General features: G+C 45.6%; 1 non-coding gene across 1 annotated transcript; it reads right to left on the reverse strand.

The window, feature by feature from the left end:
- Positions 1-15196: 15196 nt before the first annotated feature.
- Positions 15197-15270, reverse strand: Trnat-ugu (transfer RNA threonine (anticodon UGU)). Its single transcript has one exon. It is a non-coding gene; the product is annotated as a tRNA-Thr (tRNA).
- Positions 15271-23435: the final 8165 nt, after the last annotated feature.

Raw genomic sequence — 23435 nt, forward strand, 5'->3', positions numbered from 1 at the left:
AGCTTGTTTCCGTCCGCAGTAGATGTGTCAAGGAGTTGTTGTTCTGGAAGAGATAGATTCGCGCCGTCCCACCGGCATGACGAAGAAGATATCGCGATTCATCAGACCATGCAACACTGTGCCAATGTGCCAACGGCCACGTACCCATTTGAATTGTAGTTACCGATGTCGTGGTGTTAACATGGGCACGAGCGTGGATTGTCAGCTGCGGAGACCCATTGTTAGGAGTATTCGGTGCAATGTCTATTCAAACACACTTGTACACTGCCCAGCGTTTCAGTCCGAAGATAGTTCCGCCACAATTCGCCTCCTGTACTGTTTTACCAGTGTACCCAGCCTACGGCGACCGACATCTTTAACGAGAGATGGCCGTCGAGCCCTGTCTGGACATGGTTACACACTTCGGTTTCGCCACTTGTTGAAGACACTCACCACTGCACGTCTCGAAAACCAACAAGTCGTGTAGTTTCCGAAATGCTGTGCCGAGCCTCCCGGGTTATCAAAATCTGCCCCTGATATAGGCAAAAACTTACGAACAGGTTGCTTAGTAGCTCTTGCACATTCGTTTAGAAGGGTACCGTTTACTTTATCGCACTAATACTTACACATAACTCAAAACGTTACCTGTTAGTAAGACTTTTGCATACATGAAGTGTGCAAGACCACATCTGTAACATTCAACATGTATATGTGTGGGAACGTGTATGTCCGCACACAACACCGAACAAAATTTTTAAATGTGACACACGCATTACCAGTATCATTCATTTGATAATGATCTAAGGCCGACACTGACCAGTAATGCAATTTATATGCACGGTGCATTAAAGGATTAAAACAGCCTACGGTGGTTAAAATGGGTCCATTATATAGACGATATATTGGGGTTGTGGACCCGTACATCGAGGAAAAAATATTTGTTGTGTCGAGAATGAGATTTTCACTCTGCAGCGGAGTGTGCGCTGGTATGAAACTTCCTGGCAAATTGAAACTGTGCCAAGGAGTGGTAGAGCACTTGCCCGCGAAAGGCAAAGGTCCCGAGTTCGAATCTCGGTCCGGCACACAGTTTTAATCTGCCAGGAAGTTTCATATCAGCGCACACTCCGCTGCAGAGTGAAAATCTCATTCTGGAAACATCCCCAAGGCTGTGACTAAGCCATGTCTCCGCAATATCCTTTCTTTCGGGAGTGCTAGTTCTGAAAGGTTCGCAGGAGAGCTTCTGTAAAGTTTGGAAGGTAGGAGATGAGGTACTGGCAGAAGTAAACTGTAAGCACTGGGCGTGAGTCGTGCTTGGGTAGCTCAGTTGGTAGAGCACTTGCCCGCCAAAGGCAAAGGTCCCGAGTTCGAGTCTCGTTCCTGCACACAGTTTTAATCTGCCAGGAAGTTTTATTTGCTGTGTGTTTAACAGGCGTGGTTTCCATGTAGGGCTTCCAGCTGCGGGTTCGTGGTTGTTCGTCAACGTAGAGCCAGGTGGACATGAGTTTATTTTCCGTGACGACGTCACCGGCGCAGCTGACTTTCTCCGTGCAAGTGCCCTCGCACAAAGCAACGACTGCCGGGTGACCTAGAAACACAGCCGGTTCTAGCACTGCGCTTGTCTCGTCTGGAAAACCGGTTCTGCTGAGGTGACCCGAGTTGAGCAATGGCGTTGTATGAAGTAGCCGCAGCGCTTACAACAAAAGGCTGTACACGCTGTGCTTAAGTCAAATATATCAGCTCTTATGGCTACGTTCCAAACTTACAGTCCATTTATAAAGACATCAGACGTCCTGGAAATCATTTTGCAGAAATATTACACGAAATTTCAAGACTTACATGGGGGAATTTAGTGTCATAAGTCACAAAATAGTAAGATGAAATCTTTATGTATCAGTTCAATCTCTGGAAGAAGAAGTTGTATACAAAATCTCCGTGAAATCATAGGTACTCTGATGCAATTGTGACCAGGTTAGAGGGAACTAAATTTCCTTCGCGCAGTAGTAGTAGCAGCAATGGTAGTAATTTTATTCATCCGTGGATCATTTTACATGAGCACTGCAACATGTTATGATATTACAGTTTAAGAACAACAAAACACGTAATTCATGCATACCGGTGAGAATAGCTAGAGTGGGACATGTATTGTATTGTATTGTATGTTAACCAGGGACCTAGAAACGACGGAGAGGCTCCGTCCCCGCCGCAGCGACTGTGGTCCACAACCCCTCGACGACTACCGCAGTCCACTTCATCTCTCCGCCGCCCCACACCGAACCACTCTTTCAGAGTTATTGTGCGGTTCGGCCCTCGGTGGACCCCCCCCCCCCCCCCAGGGAACGTCTCAAAAAATGGCTCTGAGCACTATGGGACTTAACGTCTATGGTCATCAGTCCCCTAGAACTTAGAACTACTTAAACCTAACTACCCTAAGGACATCGCGCAACACCCAGTCATCACGAGGCAGAGAAAATCCCTGACCCCGCCGGGAATCGAACCCGGGAACCCGGGCGCGGGAAGCGAGAACGCTACCGCACGACCACGAGCTGCGGACCGAACGTCTCACACCAGACGAGTGTAACCCCTATGTTTGCGTGGTAGAGTAATGGTGGTGTGCGCGTACGTGGAGAACTTGTTTGCGCAGCAATCGCCGACATAGTGTAACTGAGACGGAATAAGGGGAACCAGCCCGCATTCGCCGACGCAGATGGAAAACCGCCTAAAAACCATCCACAGACTGGCCGGTTCACCGGACACAAATCCGCTGGGCCGTGGGACATGTAGTCGGCTACTGCCTTATAGTTGGAACCATCCCAGCATTTGCCTGAAGTGATTTAGAGAAACGACGACATATCTAAACCTGGATGACCGGGTGGAGGTGGAAGCCTCCATTCTTCTCAATAAACGGGCGGAAGCTCATTTGATAAAACGGTAACGGATAGCGAGAATAAGCTGGAGGGGCGCGCAGCTAAAATGCACATTATCAGAATGGATCTGTCGTGGACAGCACGATGCAATGCAGTGTAAGTATCCTAAAACAAAACGATCTTTTACTTTCGTAAACATTTCGTTAACTTCTCAATAAATTTCCGTTATTTCCGCTATCGTCAAAACCCTAATGTCTATCTGCACATATTCCAGAAAATAATATTCCTGTAGCCGGCCGAAGTGGCCGTGCGGTTAAAGGCGCTGCAGTCTGGAACCGCAAGACCGCTACGGTCGCAGGTTCGAATCCTGCCTCGGGCATGATGTTTGTGATGTCCTTAGGTTAGTTAGGTTTAACTAGTTCTAAGTTCTAGGGGACTAATGACCTCAGCAGTTGAGTCCCATAGTGCTCAGAGCCATTTGAACCATTTTTTTAATATTCCTGTAACACTTCCACATGACGATGAACCTGCAGTGGCTCGAAAATTAGTTAATGGTACAACAAAACGTATTAACTTCAAAACGCGAATGACTCCATGTTGTATTTACGTAAACCGCCAATATAAATCATCTACAATGGAGATACACAATGTAAGGATATAGAAGCATGTATTACGAGGGAAAGATAGATACTGCCTGCAGGAAAATTAAAGAGGTCTTTGGACAAAATAGAAGTAACACTATGAAAACCGAGCTCTCAGATGGAAAACTGGTACTAAGCAAAGAATAGAAAAGCTGAAAGATGGAAGATGGAAGAAGTATATAGAAGGGCTATACAAGGGAGATGAAGGCAATGTTATAGAAAGGGAAGAGAATGAAGATGAGATGGGAGATATTATACTGCGAAAAGAATTTGCAAGACCTAAGTCGGAAAAAGGCCCCAGGAGTAGACGACATTCGGTCACAGCTACTGCTAGCCTTACGAGGTCCAACCATGATAAAACAATTCCATCAGGTGAGCGAGATTTATGAGACAGGCGAAATACCGTCACTCTTCAAGAAGGATGAAATAATTCCCATTCCAAAGCAAGCCGGTGGTGACAGGTGTGAATATTACCGAACTGTCACTTTAATAAGTCATGGTTGCAAAATACTAATACGAATTCTTTGCATAAGAATGGTAAAACTGGTGGAATACGACCTCGGGGAAGAACAGTTCGCTTTCCGGAGAAATGTAGAAAAATGCGAGGCGATACTGACCCTACGTTTTCCCATAGAAAATACGTTAAGGAAAGGCAAATCTACTTATATAGCATTTATAGACATAGAGAAAGACTTGGCTGAATATTGTCTTCGAAATCCTGAAGGTAGCAGGGGTGAAATGAGTTGAGCGACATGAAAGGGGAACAGTAGTTGAAAAGGGAGTGAGACAGTATTGTAGTCCGACGTTATTCGATCTGTACATTGAGAAAAACTGACGTTTGCCGATGACGTTGTAATTCTTTCAGAGTCAGCAAAGGACTTGGAAGAGGAGTTGAAGGGAATGGACAGTGTCTTGAAAGGAGTATATAAGATGAACGCCGACAAAAGCAAAACAAGGATAAGGAAATGTAGTTGAATTATATCAGATGATACTGGGGGAATCGGTTTGGATACGAGACACTAAAAGTAGTAGATTAATTTTGCTGTTTAAGCAGAAAAATAACTGATGATGGCCGAAGAAGAGACTATATAAAATGTAAACTCACAGTGACAAGAAAAGCGTTGCTGAAGAATAGAATTTTGTTACCATCGAATGTAGCTTTAAGTGCTAGGAACTGTTTTCTGAAGATATTTGTCTAGAGTGTAGCCATGCACGGAAGTGAGACGTGGACGAAAAACAGTTTACACAAGAAGAGAGTAGAAGCTTTCGAAATGTGGTGCTACAGGAAAATGCTGAAGATGCGTAACTAATGAGGAGGTACTGAAGAGAAAAGAAAGAAAAGAAATTTTTGGTAGATCTAAAAGAAGGTACCGTTAATAGAACTTATTCTGAGACATCAGAGGATCACCAATTTAGTATTATAGGGAAGTGATGGTGGGTGAAAGCTGTACAGAGAGAGCAAGAGATGAATACAGTAAGCAGATTCTGAAGGTTGTAGGGTGTAATAGTTATTCGGTGATGAAGAGGCTTGGACAGGACAGAGTAGCGTGGGCAGCTGCATCAAACAAATCTTAGCACCGAAGTCCATAACAACAACAACAACACAATGGAGATAATATCATTGTTTCTGAAGTCTGGTTTTCATATGGTTAACCTCCAAAGGTTTCCTAGACACTAGCATCTTTTGTGGGTGCTAGTCAGTTGTTACCTGATGAAGAGTAATTAGCCGAAAAACGGTTGGGAATAAAGAAATATTTGTAGAAGAAAATTCACTTTGATTTTTAACCGCAAATATCAAAATTACGTCACAAATTACGTTATCATCCTACAGTACAGCTTCTGTGCAACTATTGTTTCCGGTTAAGAAAAAGCCTGATACGCGAAAGCTCTCGCTAACTTTCCCTGGGGGTCCGAGACACTCGTTGCAGCCGTTCAAAGCCTTCCATGCGCTCATCCGAGGCACTTCAACAGCGAAGATACGCACTGACGGGTCTGAAATGAAAGAGACGAGATGAGGGACGGAGAAAGGGGTGGAGGGGGGGGGGGGAAGGGGAGTACGTTCTTTGCTGCGAGCAGTGCTCCAATATCTCAGAGATGAAGGCGCTGCCCATCAAAGCCCGACGCTTGGGATCGGTTATCGAACGATGCAGTTGGAAGTTCGAGCGCAAGCTATGCGCACCGAATTTACCGGCATTAGCTTCCTTTGCCAGAAATTAATGATTGCATATTGCTACTTATTGAATTCCATTAGTCACTAACAGTGGAAAACAAATCATATTGTGGAACGCTTCTATAGAATATGAGCCATTGCAATAACATGTGCTGTGTGAATGATGTTGAGCAGTTAACAGGACGTTGTGTCCACTTTTTCATACTTTCGTTGTAGTGCTCGTGCGGATTGTTCTTCCAGTTTTGCTCATTTCTGGGTGTGTACAGCATACCATACGAATGGTGGTATGTCGTATATTGGATGGTCTATAAGAAATGCTGAGCAAATATATGAAGAATTCAAGCAGCCAGCTGAATCAGCTTGAGATATATCTATACTGCGTTGTTTTGTTAATAAGACGACGAAATGATCCATTATCTGTTGTCGCCAACCATGTACTGAAACTTCTTGCCCCCATCCAAGGCTCAAATTGGAACGCAAGGCTCAAATTGGAATGTTGTGGTTTATAGATGGTTTATGTCCGTGGACGTACGTGAAAAACTGGCACAAAATTAGCTGACTGTGTTACGTACTCTAAAAATGAATAACCCTCAGTTGCCCCCATAATTTAACCCTAATCGGAAACGTAAAGAGGGTACAGTAATTTTTTATCATAATAATTACGTGACACAATCGTCATACGTTCCTGAAGAGAATCAAGCAGTTGTGCTATTAGCTAAAATGCACCAGGTGAAGAAGTAAGCAAAGAAAATGGAAAACCAGACAAGATAAATGATTAAAACAGTGCTAAATATGGATATGTCAACTTGGATCAGATTTGCGCTCCCTACTCAGTATGTGGACGAACTAGAAGATATCCAATGGTCGTATTTCTTTCCACAGTGAAAAACTGCTGGCGTCAATAGTATGAATATTTTAAAGTCTCTTCAAAATTCCAAGGAATCATACCGTAGAGAAGCACTAATGCATCTTGGGGAAGCTCTAATTCGCCCGCGTATGCAACGCAGGAATTTGAAGCATGAAATCTGCACGCAATCATAGGCAAACTCATAAGGGTACATATCCTTGAGCGCAACCTCAGTGAAGAACCACCAAGTAAATCCAAATCCCAGGATTTTAGGCGATATGACTGCTCGTCCTTTTACGACAGCTGTTTGCGTTGTAGCACGGCCAGTTTATGTTTGCTGGTCTCTTAACCATCGTGATCAGTCACAAGTTTGGTACCTTCTGGCTGCCCTCGATGTTGTCCGACAATAGCCAAGTGATGGTGGACCAGTTCTCCCGTCTTTCCTTTTATGTTTGGTACTTTACCTCGTTTGTTGATATCTGGAATTACAGTTTACAATGTTGGTTAGGTTATATTCACACACTGAAGCGCCAAAGAAACTGGTACAGGCAAGCGAATTCAAATACAGAGATACGTAAACAGGCAGAATACGGCGCTGCGGTCGGCAACGCCTATATAAGGCAACAAGTGTGTGGCGCAGTGTTAGATCGGTTATTGCTGCTAAAATGGCAGGTTAGCAAGATTTAACTGAGTTTGAACGTGGTGTTATAGTTGGCGCGCGAGCGATGGGACAGAGCTTCTCCGAGGTAGCGATAAAGTTGGGATTTTCCCGTACGACCCTTTCGCGAGTGTACCATGAATATCAGGAATCCGCTAAAACATCAAGTCCCCGACATCGCTGCTGCCCGAGAAAGATCCTGCAAGAACGGGACCAACGACGACTGAAGAGAATCGTCCAACGTGATAGAAGTGCAACCCTTTCGCAAACTGCTACAGATTTCAATGCTGGGCCACTAACAAGTGTCAGCGTGCAATCCATTCAACGAAACATCATTGATATGGGCTTTCGGATCCGAAAGCCCATTCGTGTACCCTTGATGACTGCACGACACAAAGCTTTATACCTCGCCTGGGCACACCAATACCGACATTGGACTGTTGATAACTAGAAACATGTTGCCTGGTCAGATGAGTCTCGTTTCAAATCGTATCGATCGTATGGACGAGTACGAATATGGAGACAACCTCGTGAATCCATGGCCCCTGCATGTCAGCAGAGGACTGTTCAAGCTGGGGCTGGCTCTGTAATAGTAAGGGGCGCGTGCAGTTGGAGTGATATGGACCCCTGATTCGTGTAGATACGACTATGATAGCTGACACATACGTAAGCATCCTGTTTGATCACATGCATCCATTCATGTCCATTGTGAATTCCGATGGACTTGGGCAATTCCAGCAGAATTATGCGACACCACACACCTTGGTTCAAATGGCTCTGAGTGCTATGGAACTTAACATCGGAGGTCATCAGTCCCCTAGAACGTAGAACTACTTAAAGCTAACTAACCTAAGGACATCACACATCCTGCCCAAGGCAGGATTCGAACCTGCGACTGTAGCAGTAGCGCGGTTCCGGACTGAAGCGCCTAGAACCGCTCGGCCACCGCGACCGGCACATCCCACACCTCCAGAATTGGGACGGAGTAGCTCCAGGATCACTCTCCTGAGTTTAAACACTTCCGCTGGCCACCAGGCTCCCCAGACATGAACATTATTGAGCATATCTGGAATGCCTTGCAAAGTGCTGTTATGGATTTATGGACAGCCCTGCAGGATTTATGGTATCAGTTCCTTCCAGCACTACTTCAGCCATTAGTCGAGTCCATGCCACGTCGTGTTGGAGCATTCCTGCTTGCTCGCTGGGGACTTACATGATGCAGGTGTATCAAGTTCTTTGGCTCTTCAGTATAATTGTTAATAAGGTTAAAAATATGTTAAAATGACATAGAATAGTAGTCTCCCTACTGATTAAACCAGGCATGGAAACCTCAAAAAAAGTCGAGCATTGCAATCCTGATTCGTTTCATTTAAAAAAATGAAATATTATGCGGAATGACGAACAGCAGCAACTGCTTAAACTGCAACTAAACGAAGCAATAAGCCTCGTAGAAGTTGTAGTTGTCGTCATGACAGAGATGACGCCGACCAGTCAAAAGCCCCCTAAGGGCTGGCTACAAATCGTCACGACGACAGGAACCACGACAGTCACTTGTTCCCCATGAAGACGATGAGGGACTGCGTGGAAAGCTCAAAATGTTACCCAGATTAGTTGCGTCGATTAAACCCAGAATGTTTTACACAAGGACGGTGTCGCGATGTCGTGAGAAATATTTATCTCAGTTTCATTCTTTGACAGCGCTGGGAAACAATCGTTATGTCGCAGAGGTTCGTGTCCCGTGCACAGTTGTTAGCTTCTAGTGAATACAGCGAACAACGGATTCTTGGGCCGACAACTGACGAAAGTTGCTACGGAATTTTTCGAAATAAATGTCAATATGAACCTGGCTGCAAACTTGGGAATTTCATAGTATTTATTTCTATAGTCGGGATGTTTCGCTCGCTGCGCTGATCGTAACACGGCACAACGCTGGTAGCGCTCTCTGATTCCCCGAACTCGAGGCCGCTTTCGCCTCACACGGTCGGTACAGCCCACAGGCCTTCTCAGGATTTTCCAGTTGCCGTGGCTATCGGCCCGCGCTCTCCGAATAGCCCGGCGCGCGTGTGGACGCATCGAACGCTTTTCAGCGGCGGCAGGGGCGGCTGCCGGGGTGTGTCCGCTAATCTGGTTGCGTATCTATTGTCTCGCACCTCGCGCGGCTACATTTGTCGATTTTACAAGGTCGATTTCCTGAACATAAACGCCGGGCCCCCCGATAAGCGCTATCAGATCGTCCCTCCCCTCGTGCACACCGGTTATAAAGTCGGGAGCGATTCGGAGCGCTCTCGCTTTTTTCCTCCCCCGCGGTCCCACCTCCTTCTCCCACCCCCTCACTCTTCTTCCCGTTTGCGCGAATAAATACGGACTGCGGGCGGTGATTGAAAATGCTGCACGTCTCCCCCACCCACACTGCCTCCTACTACCCACTTCCCCGACACCTTCACTGTTCAGCCGTCCCATTTCGGTTTGTCAGTTATTTCTGGATGCTGCAATGCCTCCTCCACTCCCCCCCCCCCCCTCCCATATCTCTTTACTGAGTTCACCTCCCTTTCCTCCCCCCCCCCCCCCCGCTCACCATTGTGGTCTGTTTTACAGTTTGGCAACTTGTTTTTCATTTCTGGTTGAACGCCCGTTATCTTCTTTCTCATAAACGCTCGTGCTCGCGCTTCGGTTTATCTTAAACCACATTATTGGTACGAATCTTACTTGCCTCGACCAAAAGGAAAAAAAAGGGACACCGCTTCGGGGAGAGCGCCGCAAAATACAAGCTCACTCCCCATTTTGTGTTGCTTAACTTCGTCGTCAAATACCTCACCATGCGTGATTCAGTTCAGTTTCTGGCATATCGTTTACGAGCCTGACGCGAACGGGCGTAAATGTAGGGCGACTCAAAATACGGTGGCATTCTGGGTGTACTTTCCGTGCCATTGAAACGAGCGAGTGTGTAGCTGAGATGCTACCTTTGTTCGTAATATTTTGGTAAAAATGATTCAAATGGCTCTGAGCACTTAACATCTGAGGTCATCAGTCCCCTAGAACTTAGAACCTCGAGCGGTCCAAGGCGCTGCAGTCATGGACTGTACGGCTGGTCCCGGCGGAGGTTCGAGTCCTCCCTCGGGCATGGGTGTGTGTGTTTGTCCTTAGGATAATTTAGGTTAAGTAGTGTGTAAGCTTAGGGACTGATGACCTTAGCAGTTAAGTCCCATAAGATTTCACACACATTTTTGAACTTAGAACCACTTAAACCTAACCATCCTAAGGACATCACACTCATCCATGCCCGAGGCAGGCTTCGAACCTGCGACCGTAACGGTCGCGCGCTTCCAGACTGAAGCGCCTAGAACCGCTCGGCCACTGCGGCCGGCAATACTTAGGTAATAAACGTGCTTTTACCTTGGTTGGTTGGGGTCAAGAGGAATGTTCGATGTGTGCTGTCGGCTTTGGCCAGTGAAGTAATGTTAATGGTGCAAGAGAATGAATATTGATGAAAAAAAAAACTGGTTGTAGAGACTCATTGATCAGAAGCTTAGCCCGAGGTATATGTCAGGCTGGAAGGTGACGGTTTGGTTGTGAGTTGGCGAAGCCAACGAATAAGGTACTAAAGAAAACCTGTTTGTGGTAACAGACTGATCTGTAGCTTACCCGATTCAAAAATCGCTAATAACATCACGCTGTAGTCGCCATATTGTTTAGGGCTTTTGTCGCTTGTTTCCTACGTCAGTGCTCAAAGCCGACGATTCGTGTGGAACATACCTCTATGTGCGTTGGTCGTAGTTGGTTTCAGATACATGTTTGATCAAAAGTATCCGGACACCCCTACGCAATACGGAATTTATCTTTAGGTGTCAAGAGTGGCAGATCCGGCAGTATAAAAGGAGGCGGGGAGTAATGTGCGGACAGCAGAGAAGCTGCAACAGTGGAATAGGTGGGACAGTTGACCTCAGGACTTACATCGTGAACTAGTAGTCATCGGACGTCACCTGAGTAACAAATCCATCAGGGACGTTTCAACCGTTCTAACACTCTTGCCCAAGTCAGTGTTACTTGTGTAATTGTGATGTGGAAATGCGGAAGAACCACCACAGCCAAAACAAGAACAGGCAGTCTTCCTGTAGTGACGAACAGGGATCATCCAGCAGAGGGTGGTTGTAAAAAATAGCAAAAATATGCGGATCTCTAGCGAGCTTCAGTTACCAGCTATCCATCTAGCACAATGACTGTATGCATGAAGTTAAACAAGAATGTTCGAGATTGGAATAGTAGAGAATTATTGTGAAGGTGGTTCGATTAATCCTCTCCCAGGCACTGAAGTGTGATTTGCAGAGTATCCATGAGATGCAGAATGTTTTACAGGAATCTAGGAGCTCCTCGTAAGTCGCACATATGCGTAGACGTGAGGTGCTGGAAAGCGGGATGAAGCTGGATACTAGAAGACTGATGAATCACACTATACTGTGTGGCAATACGACACAGGGGTTCACGTTTGTCGAACGCTTGGAGAAGATTATCTATTGTGAGATGTAGTGCCAGCAGTGAGGTACGAAGGACGTAGTGGTAAGGTATAAGGGTGCTTCTCACAGTTACTCAGTGATCTCCTTATTACGATTAAGGAAACGCTGGACGCGGAAGGATATGGACAGTAGAGGAACAATTCGCAAATGATGATTGGATCAGCATGGCGAAGCACTCTGTCATAAAACAGCGTCTCTTAGGCAACGGTTGTGGACAACAGCACGCCTGATTTCATGAGCAATAAAAAAGGCGGAAATGATGTTTATGTTGATCTCTATTCCAATTTTCTGTACAGATTCCGGAAATCTCGGAACCGAGGTGATGCAAAAAAATTTTTTTTATATGTGTACAACAAAAACTGGTCAGGTGCCAGTGGGATCGCACACTGAGGGTTTCGTACAAACTTACTTGTGTATCCATTACAGGAAGCGAGATTATTTTTGCCTGTTATCGGCATTGATACTGGCAAGAGATCGGTTCTAGGGATTCCAAGATTTTTGAGACTGTTTAATTTGAGTAATATAAATGTGATATAAAGTCATGCAAGAGACAAGCAATCACTATCGCAATAGTCGGTAGTTCTCCATTCGGGCTGACTGTGCCGCAGTGGTAAAAGTCAAACATCAGGTAAGGAATGACTACTGCTCACATGCAGCATTTCGTAACTTATTAATCAGTAGATACCCAAGCAGATTACTGCACATGGATGTCGTGTTTCAACTTATGTGTGAAACAAACATTTGCAGACTAGAACTACTGATTGTTCTGATTTCATAACTATTGTTTCCGTTTCAAGTTTGACGTCGGATAACAAATGACAATTTTTTTTCGTGTGATATAATTCCACATTTACAATTCTAGCACTTTTTCCTTTGATTGTACTGCGAAACCTTGCTACTGACCAAACTTCATTATTCTAGTCGAACAGGAAGTACCCGACACATTTTGATAAGTGAGTTTGCGAGTTTCAAAATATTTGATTGCACTCATGTAGAAGTTTCAAAGTTTTACACAGCCAAGTGACCATAGACCTTTGTCTGTGACATGAATTTCAACTTGATACTTCTACCCGTTTCTGGGAAAAAGAGTTTTTAACAGTTGGATGGAAGAACAGAGAGACAGCAAGGACAGACAGGAAGGAAAGACAAATAGACGGACAACAAAGTAGTCGTATAAGTGTTCCCTTCTTACTGATTGAGGTAAGGAGATATAAAAATCAGCAAATTTACAATTATGAGTAAAATTTCCTTATGTTCTATCCTTGCTGACGTTAAAATGGAGAAAAGGTGTGCTGCTTGTCTGGGACTCGATTAATTGTTGTTTTTTTTTTGTTTGGTCATCAGTCTACTGACTGGTTTGATGCGGCCCGCCACGAATTCCTTTCCTGTGCTAACCTCTTCATATCAGAGTAGCACTTGCAACCTGCGTCCTCAATTATTTGCTTGACGTATTCCAATCTCTGTCTTCTTCTACAGTTTTTGCCCTCTACAGCTCCCTCTAGTACCATGGAAGTCATTCCCTCATGTCTTAGCAGACGGCCCGCATCTCGTGGTCGTGCGGTAGCGTTCTCGCTTCCCACGCCCGGGTTCCCGGGTTCGATTCCCGGCGGCGTCAGGGATTTTCTCTGCCTCGTGATGGCTGGGTGTTGTGTGCTGTCCTTAGGTTGGTTAGGTTTAAGTAGTTCTAAGTTCTAGGGGACTTATGACCACAGCAGTTGAGTCCCATAGTGCTCAGAGCCATTTGAACCATTTTTTTCTTAGCAGATGTCCTATCATCCTGTCCCTTCTCCTTATCAGTGTTTTCCACATATTCCTTTCCTCTCCGATTCTGCGTAGAACCTCCTCATTCCTTACCTTATCAGTCGACCTAATTTTCAACATTCGTCTATAGCACCACATCTCAATGCTTCGATTCTCTTCTGTTCCGGTTTTCCCACAGTCCATGTTTCACTACCATACAATGCTGTACTCCAGACGTACATCCTCAGAAATGTCTTCCTCAAATTAAGGCCGGTATTTGATATTAGTAGACTTCTCTTGGCCAGAAATGCCTTTTTTGCCATAGCGAGTCTGCTTTTGATGTCCTCTTTGCTCCGTCCGTCATTGGTTATTTTACTGCCTAGGTAGCAGAATTCCTTAACTTCATTGACTTCGTGACCATCAATCCAGATGTTAAGTTTCTCGCTGTTCTCATTTCTACTACTTCTCATTACCTTCGTCTTTCTCCGATTTACTCTCAAACCGTACTGTGTACTTATTAGAGTGTTCATTCCGTTCAGCAGATCATTTAATTCTTCTTCACTTTCACTCAGGATAGCAATGTCATCAGCGAATCGTATCATTGATATCCTTTCACCTTGTATTTTTATTCCACTCCTGAACCTTTCTTTTATTTCCGTCATTGCTTCCTCGATGTACAGATTGAAGAGTAGGGGCGAAAGGCTACAGCCTTGTCTTACAGCCTTCTTAATACGAGCACTTCGTTCTTGATCGTCCACTCTCATTATTCCCTCTCGGTTGTTGTACATATTGTATATGACCCGCCTCTCCCTATAACTTACCCCTATTTTTTTCAGAATCTCGAACAGCTTGCACCATTTTATATTGTCGAACGCTTTTTCCAGGTCGACAAATCCTATGAAAGTGTCTTGATTTTTCATTAGCCTTGCTTCCATTATTAGCCGTAACGTCAGAATTGCCTCTCTCGTCCCTTTACTTTTCCTAAAGCCAAACTGATCGTCACCTAGCGCATTCTCAATTGTTGCTAGGAGAGCGTAATGTTCCTTCTCATAGAGCATAATATTCTTTCTCATACTTGATACAGAATTGAACGGATATCGAGATACCGTAATCTACACACGTTAATTCGTATCCTCACCTTCATCAGTGAAGACTGATGAGTGTTGTCCGTCCAATGGAGGTGCTCGTTTAACGCTATAACGAAAGGAGGGCACCGTGCTGTACTCCTGGCAACTAGGCGGGACAGTAAGCCAGCTTATTCGCCTCGGCCCCGCAAGCAGCCGTCCGCGCTTAACTCGACCCGTATCGCAGGCGCACAATGCCGCTCAATTTAGGCAACATCCACTTGTCAGCCTCTCTAAAGCTCCACTTCATCTGATCTGCCTCGTGACCGACGTGGAGGTCGCTACAGCTCGGTGGCGAGGACGCTGCCACTGCAACCAGTCCGTCGTCATCGTGAGCTGCGATCAGCATTCACACTGGACTGAACCTTCCCCACCACACACTAAAATTTTCACGGTCAGTTAAAAACTTACAGCCGAGACTGACGGCCAAATGTGCTGATGTTTAACGAATTAGCAGTTGCCACACTGGATAGATTTGCTTCACTCTACATGTTATGGGGAAGTTAACGAAAGTAGATACTTTCAATGAAATAATGCTGATGTTTGTTTTTGCTTGTAGTAGTAGTAGTAGTAGTAGTAGTAGTAGTAGTATTACAATGAAATGAACACCCTTAGCTGCTTACAGGCGTTGACATACATCAACGGGGACAGATGAAAATGTGTGCCCCGACCGGGACTCGAACCCGGGATCTCCTGCTTACATGGCAGACGCTCTACCCATCTGAGCCACCGAGGACACAGAGAATAGCGCGACTGCAGGGATTTATCTCCGGCACGCCTCCCGCGAAACCCACATTCTCAACGTATTGTCCCGCACTACATTCGTAGTGCCCCCGCCCATTATACTCATTACTCGCGGCGCGTTGCCGATTCCCGTAAGAGTTCGGGCACTGTTTGTGCATTCGCACAGAAGAAGATTGTCAAGTGGCCGGTGAGCCTTAACCATATATATATACTAAGATGGTATCTGTTCTTTCGAACATGTCCAAAAGAACAAATACCATCGGTGACCAAGCAGCTCGTTAGAATGAAATTACACCGGCCACTTGACCATCTTCTTCTTCTGTGCGAATGCACAAACAGTGCCCGAACTGTTACGGGAATCGGCAACGCGCCGCGAGTAATGAGTATAATGGGCGGGGGCACTACGAATGTAGTGCGGGACAATACGTTGAGAATGAGTGTTTCGCGGGAGGCGTGCCGGAGATAAATCCCTGCAGTCGCGTTGTTCTCTGTGTCCTCGGTGGCTCAGATGGGTAGAGCGTCTGCCATGTAAGCAGGAGATCCCGGGTTCGAGTGCCGGTCGGGGCACACATTTTCATCTGTCCCCGTTGACGTATGTCAACGCCTGTAATCAGCTAAGGGTGTTCATTTCATTGTAATTTCATTCTAACCAGCTGCATGGTCACCGATGCTATCTGTTCTTTCGGACATGTCCGAAAGAACAGATACCATCTTAGTACATATGTAGTAGTAGTAGTTGTTGTTGTTTTGCTCCTTACTGCGAAGACTGGTTTGATGCCGCACCTCACGCCAGTCTACACTGAGATGGCAAAAGCCATGGGATACCTACTAATATACTGTCGGATCTCCTTTTTCCCAGCCTAGTGCAGCAACTCGGGATGGCATGGACTCTACAAGTCGTTGGAAGTTCCCTACAGAAATACTGAGCCATGCTGCCTCTATACCCGTCCATAACTGCGAAAGTGTTACCGGTACAGGATTTTGTGCACGAACTGACCTCTCCCATAAACGTTCGATTTATACTCTTACGCCGCTAAACGCACCTGCAAAATTACATTATGGTCCAGTCATAGCTTAGGAGACATGACGTCAAAAACACTGGGATGCGTGAAAAACTGCCGCATTGTATAAGACGTTCAAATTTATTACTTCTTTGCTATTAAGTCTTATCGCAACATATTCTGCAAACAGTATGCCGCTGAATGTATCTAAACAAATATTGATATCATTGTACGACAAATAGCTGAAGGGATGTGATGTCGCAAGCACTGAGATGTTCGAAATGATTCCGCCTCATGCATGAGGTTTTAATACACACAGAAAAATAAGTTTTGCATCACCCCGGTTCCCAGAACTCCTGAAGATAGACGTTGCCTGTGGATATTTTATCACAGACACAGTCCCTTTGACTGTTCAGTGATGTTACTAAACCCCGCCCAAAGATGTAAGCAACCACGCATGAGCAGCGCCTGTGAGACGGAGGGTGTCCGACAGCTGATCAGTTCCAGTCATTCCACCAGGAAGGAGGTGCAAGCTCTTGCTGTCTTTAGTTCAACCATGCCTAGACGGTCAATACCGCGGTTCAATCGCGTCCGCATTGTTACTTTGTGCTAGGAAGGGCTCTCAACAAGGGAAGTCTCCCGCCGTCTCGGAGTGAACCAAAGCGATGTTTTTCGGACATGGAGGAGATACAGAGAGACAGGAGCTGTCGATGACATGTCTCACTCAGGCCACCCAAAGGCTACTACGTCAGTGGATGACCGCTACCTACGGATTATGGCTCGGAGGAACTCTGACAGCAACGCCACCATGTTGAATAATGGTTTTCGTGCAGCCACAGGGCGTCGTGTTACGACTCAAACTGTGCGCAGTAGGCTGCATGATGCGCAACTTCACTTCCGACGTACATGGCGAGGTCCATCTTTGCAACCACGACACCATGCAGTGAGGTAAAGATGGGCTCGACAACGTGCCGAACGGACTGCTCAGGATTGGCATCACGTTCTCTTCATCGATGAGTGTCGCATATGCCTTCAACCAGACAATCACAGGAGACGTGTTTGGAGGTAACCGGGTCAGGCTGAACGCCTTAGACACACTGTCGAGCGAGTGCAGCAAGGTGGAGGTTCCCCGCTGTTCTGGGGTCGCATTATGTGGGGCCGACGTACGCCGCCGGTGGTCATGGATGGCGCCGTAAGGGCTGTACGATACGTGAATGTCATCCCCCGACTAAAAGCGCAATCATATCGGCAGGGCATTCGTCTTCATGGACGACAATCCGATGCCCCCCCCCCCCCCCCCCAGCGTGCACATCTTGTGAATGACTTTCTTCAGGAACAGGATAACGACTTCGCTCGACTAGAGTGGCCAGCATATTCTCCGGACATGAACCCTATCGAACATGCCTGCGATAGATTGAAAAGGGCTGTTTATGGACGACGTGAACCACCAACCACTTTGAGGGATCTACGCCGAATCGCCGTTGAGGACTGGGACAATCTGGACCAACAGTGCCTTGATGAACTTGTGGACAGAATGCAACGACGAATCCAGGCATACATCACTGCAAGAGGACATGCTACTCGGCATCACAGATACCGGTGTGTACAACAACCTGGACCACCACCTCTGAAGGTCTCGCTGTATGTTGGTACAACATGCAATGTGTGGTTTTCATGAGCAACAAAAATGGCGGAAATGATGTTTGTGTTGATCTGTACTGCTATTTTCTGTACAGTTTCCGGAACTCTCGGAACCGAGGTGATGCAAATCTTTTTTTGATGTGCGTACATTTATTCTTCTCTACTAAGACACTCCTACAGTCAAGTCAACTTTAAGGAAATCCCCGAAACCGGGCAGCGCTTTTGACTGCTTTCAACTGCGGGGACCAAATGGCTTAAGTCAAAAATAGTAGCCGTCTACGGTTCTAGGCGCTACAGTCTGGAACCGAGCGACCGCTACGGTCGCAGGTTCGAATCCTGCGTCGGGCATCGATGTATGTGATGTCCTTAGGTTCGTTAGGTTTAATTAGTTCTAAGTTCTAGGCGACTGATGACCACAGAAGTTAAGTCGCATAGTGCTCAGAACCATTTGAAGCATTTTGAGTAGCCGTCTATAGAGCTATGAAGAGGCAGAGACGTTTAAAAATAGCGTTGTAGATACGCGAAGCAGCTGCACCCAGCATTCAGAAACTGTTCAGGATGCTGTACTTACACATCTGTACATTATGTATATTTCTCTGTACGACTGTTTCATGATTGCAAAGGTGTTTTCACGAATACATGCAAAAGAAATTTTTTCTATATTAAGCTACAAACATAGTTAATTTTTTGTTTACGTTTCTAACAGAAAATTTGCAGAATAGATACCCATCCAATGACAAGTTTGTCAGCTGGTATACCGTGAATGTGGACGGGTGGGGGCAGTCACTTATTAAGCATTTGTATTTTAAATTGTCTTTACGGCCATTACGGCCATCTCATTAAGCCATCGCAATAGTAATGTCAATTAGGACAACACAACATCCAGTCCCCGAGCCGAGAAAATCGCTGAGCGCACCGGGAACCGAACCCGGGTCCCTTCGGTTAGCGATCCGCCGCGTTCATCTCGCAGCTACCGAGGCGCGCCCGCTGCAAGTAGGTGACCTCATAGCGAGCAGTACGTTATTACGAGTCAAGTTGATACGTTGTGTACACCTTGGTGCGGCAGAGCACGACGCCATCAGCCCACGCCGCGCGCCTTTTTCTTCGGGCTGCATTGTTCGGCGGCTCGTGGGCGGCCCGTCCCGTGCTGTGCTGTGCTGTCGTGTTCTGGGCGTGTGCCGCTGCGTGGGGAACTATTTTTACACGCGCCTTGCTGCCAGCCTTCCCGCTGCTCACCGCGCTCCGTACGTCACACGCCGCCAGCATCCGGTGACAAACAAACACACCCACCGGCGCAAACCTGGCCGTCTGTGACTCCAGATAGCCGTGCAGTGACTGTGTAGATGGAGGCAGTACAGTAGCGGTCTTCAAACTGCCGGCCGCGGGCCGCTCGCGTATTCAGATACGGCTCTGCGGTCGGCAAACGCCTGCACAAGACAAGTGTCTGGCGTAATTGTTAGCTCAGTCACTGCTGCTGCAATGGCAGGTTATCGAGATTTAAATGTCTGAAAGTGCTATTACAGACGGCGCAGGAGCGATGGGACGCAGCATCTCCGAGATAGCGATGAAGTTAGGATTTTTCCGTACGACCATTTCACGATTGTACCGTGAATATCAGGAATCCGGTAAAACATCAAATCTCCGACATCGCTGCGGCCGCGAAAAGACCCTGCAAGTACGGGACCAACGATGGCTGAAGAGAATTGTTTAACGTGACAGAAGTGCAGCCCTTCCGCAAATTGCTGCAGATTTCGGGGCTGGCCCATCAACAAGTGTCAGCGTGCGAACCATTCAACGAAACATCGTCGATATGGGCTTTCGGAGCTGAAGTCCCGCTCGTGTACCCCTGATGACTGTACGACACGAAGCTTTATACCTCGCCTGGTTCCATCAACACCGACATTGGACTGTTGATGGCTGGAAGCATGTTGACTAGTCGCACGAGTCTCGTTTCAAAGTGTATCGAGAGGATGGACGCGTACGGGTGTGGAGAAAACCTCATGAATCCATGGGCCCTGCATGTCAGCACTCGACTGTTCAAGCTGTTGGAGGCTCTGTAATGGTGTGGTGCGTATGCAGTTGGAGTAATGTGGGACTCGTGATACGCCTAGATACGACTCTGACAGGTGACACGTACGTAAGCATCCTGTCTGACCACCTGCATCCGTTCATGCGCATTGTGTTTTCGGACGGATTTACGTAATTCCAGGAGAACAGTGCGATGCCCCACATGTCCAGAAAGGCTACAGAGTGGCTTCAGGAACACTCTTTTGAGTTTAAACATTTCCGCTGGCCACCAAACTCCCCAGACATGAATATTGTTGAGCATATCTGGGGTGCCTTGCAACATGCTGTTCAGAAGAGATCCCCACCCCCTCGTACTCTTACGGATTTAAGGACAGCCCAGCAGGATTCATGACGTCAATTCCCTACAGCACTACTTCAGACATTAGTCGAGTCCATGCCACGTCGTGTTGCGGCACTTCCGCGAACTCTTGGGGGCCCTACACGATATTAGACAGGTGTATCAGTTTCTTTGGCCCTCCAGTGTAACATGTGCTAGCAGCTAACAGCACAATACAAAAATGTCAGCTAATATTAAGAACTTCTTAGGACTGTGTTTATTTTCCCAGTAATAAACAAAGATCCTTACAGCGGCAGTAATACTTGAAGATGTTCTCAATTGTAATAGACTTTTGTGAATTCGACCGTGAGCTAAGTAAAGTTTGCCGCTTATGGCAGGGCTGCGCTGTATGTGGCGTGGCCACTGTGATGTTAACAGAAGTGCGAGGGGGAATATTGGATTGTTTGTCTTCCAATGGTAACAGGTTCAAATGGTTCAAATGGCTCTGAGCACTATGGGACTTAACTTCTGAGGTCATCAGTCCCCTAGAACTTAGAACTACTTCAACCTAACTAACCTAAGGACATAACACACATCCATGGCCGAGGCAGGATTCGAACCTGCGACCGTAGCGGTCGCGCGGTTCCAGACTGAAGTGCCTAGACCCGCTCGGTCACACCGGCCGGCAAATGTAGTTTCTTTTTATTCATTTCAATTTGGTACTGTCTTCTGTGGATCACCAATGCCGACATACCGACCGATCGGGAAAAGTGGACGAGGTGTTCACTCCAGTAAGAATTAGTTACTTCCAAAAACCAAGCGAAATACAACAGATAAAACTGACTTCTAAACCTCTTTATGTACAAATCTATCATCCAGTATTGTATCCGTTTTGATTAATTAAGTTATATTACTGAAAACCGTTTCGGTGTGTTTCATTCGGCATTTGGTGGTAACCTTGTATCAATAACCATGGTATGACGAAAACTGAATTTCTCTTTGAGCGGCCACTTTTCCCTACGATGTCACCATTGGCTTTGACGATCACCGGTCTAGAGCGCTACTTAAGGAGAAATTGCAGAGCGACGAGATCACAGGCGCCTAATGGCTTCACAGACATTTATGTGTTTATTTATGTAGCGTATAACAATATAAGCTGAAGTTAAATGCTGAAGGTACCGAGGAGTAAGGATGAGATAAACCGACCGGTTAAAACCAGTATCAGAATTTTAGTTCTGAATAACCGTTTTTTCGGTATTTGTTTGTCTCGGTTGTAACAGGTGTTTTCTGTTTTTTGTTTAATAATGGAGTAAAAAACCAAAATATCAATTACCCATAATAGCAGTTATAAATTTTTTTGCTTTTAAATAACCCTTTTTAAACAACGAATAATATTTGTTCGTAAAATTAGCACTGGTTTTGAAATATTGCGTTGTTATAAAAAAAATGGGAAAAGCGATCGGAGCTATTTTAATAACAATGCCGACAGTAACGAGCAACAAACACATGGCATAAGAATTGGTACAGCATTGCTGAGACAACAATGTCTTTGTTGACGTGTACATGCAGTGTGCAAGACCTGGTCTGTAAGGGAGTTCTCGCAGTCGTCGCTGGCCATCTGTTGTATTACATACAGAATGGCACCAACACTAGTCTGTAAATATTTTTACCAACTGACGTAACAATGAAGTACAATATTTCACTTGCTTTGAAAGATTAAAGATTTGTCTGCCATTTCTATAATATAGTAATAGAGGAAGGAAATTACGGTAATAGGGTAACTTGGAAACTTAACAATTCATTCATAGTACACAAGAAAAATAGAAAATAGCTGACGTGCCGCTTGTGTCTGCATAATATGCTGTATGTGCTTGGAGTCGTTGAAAACAGACATATTAACACGAAAAACAGAGTTCTTCAGCCTCAGTTTTCACCCTCTATCACTGACTATTCGTAATACCCAAAGAGTGGCATGATTCCCGATTACAACATGATTTTTGAGCAGAGTTTCAAAAAATTAGAGTCAGTAGGAGAATACTGCTGATGTCTTGTGGTATTTGCTATTCAACCATTTATCATTTTTCGAGGAAAGCAGCGGACAGTGGGCGGACTAAGACAGTGTTAAAAATTTTCAGGCCTTGTTCGATTTCTGTGTGTATTGCAGGAATTAGCTGGATTAAAAATCTGAAATCGATTATTTAGAAACCGGTTATTTTGAGCGGTTTTAACAGTTACGTAGAACTGGCCTGGGAAGGAACCAATACAACAGAAAATCGGTTGTTTCTGTGACAACCGCCATAGCTACCGAGGATCTGGGAGTGATTAGCTGCCAGTGAGGCGTAGCGCCGTATACCGATCCTGCTTTGGAGGCAGTTAAGTGGGAGCCTAGCCACGAAACAGTTCGGACGTGTGTTGTAGTAGTTCCGATGGAAACGATAAGTTGCCGGATCTAGCAGTGTTTCATACATCAAAAGTGTGGTAAAGTGACGGCATAATTATTCCGATGGACGTGTAGAAATTTCGTAAACTTTAAGTGAATTTTGTGACGAAAAAAGACATATAATCCGCGTGGCGTATTGAGCAGGTCAGTGGCTAAAAACTGTGACTGCATTTGGTACCGACAGACTTAATATTTGGCGAGCATTATCGATCAAAAACAATTAGTATTTTTGTAGCTATTACGTTTTCGGGAAATGCAACACCATAAACTTGCTAACGTAAGTGAAAGGAATTATGAGTGACTGTGTTAAGACTAGCCCGGGCTTTGCAGTGATAATTGTTCACCTAAGTTTCAGAATATATTAATTGAGGACAAAATTTCCAACCTTTCATTTGTGTGAAAACTTTCTCCCGAAACGTAGATTAGTGACTTTAATTGCAGCCTGGTTCACGTCGAAGTACAGTAGGTTTCACTCAGCTTTCCTTCTGGTGATCTGCTGAGACAATGTTCACAGGTAGGTGCAGGTTCGTCGTAAAGGGACGGAAAGAACCGCGCCGCCACACCAGGTTCCAAAAAATAACGCTTGTACCGAAAAGACAATTTATTTATGAAAAAGTTGCTGCAAATAATTATGTATTTAATACTATAATGTCTGATCCTCCAGACATACATGCACGTCTGTAGCAACAGACAGTGTAATAATATTACAGCCGACACGGACAAAAACGACG

The sequence above is a fragment of the Schistocerca nitens genome, chromosome 9 (assembly GCF_023898315.1).
Source record: "Schistocerca nitens isolate TAMUIC-IGC-003100 chromosome 9, iqSchNite1.1, whole genome shotgun sequence".
NCBI lineage: Eukaryota > Metazoa > Arthropoda > Insecta > Orthoptera > Acrididae > Schistocerca > Schistocerca nitens.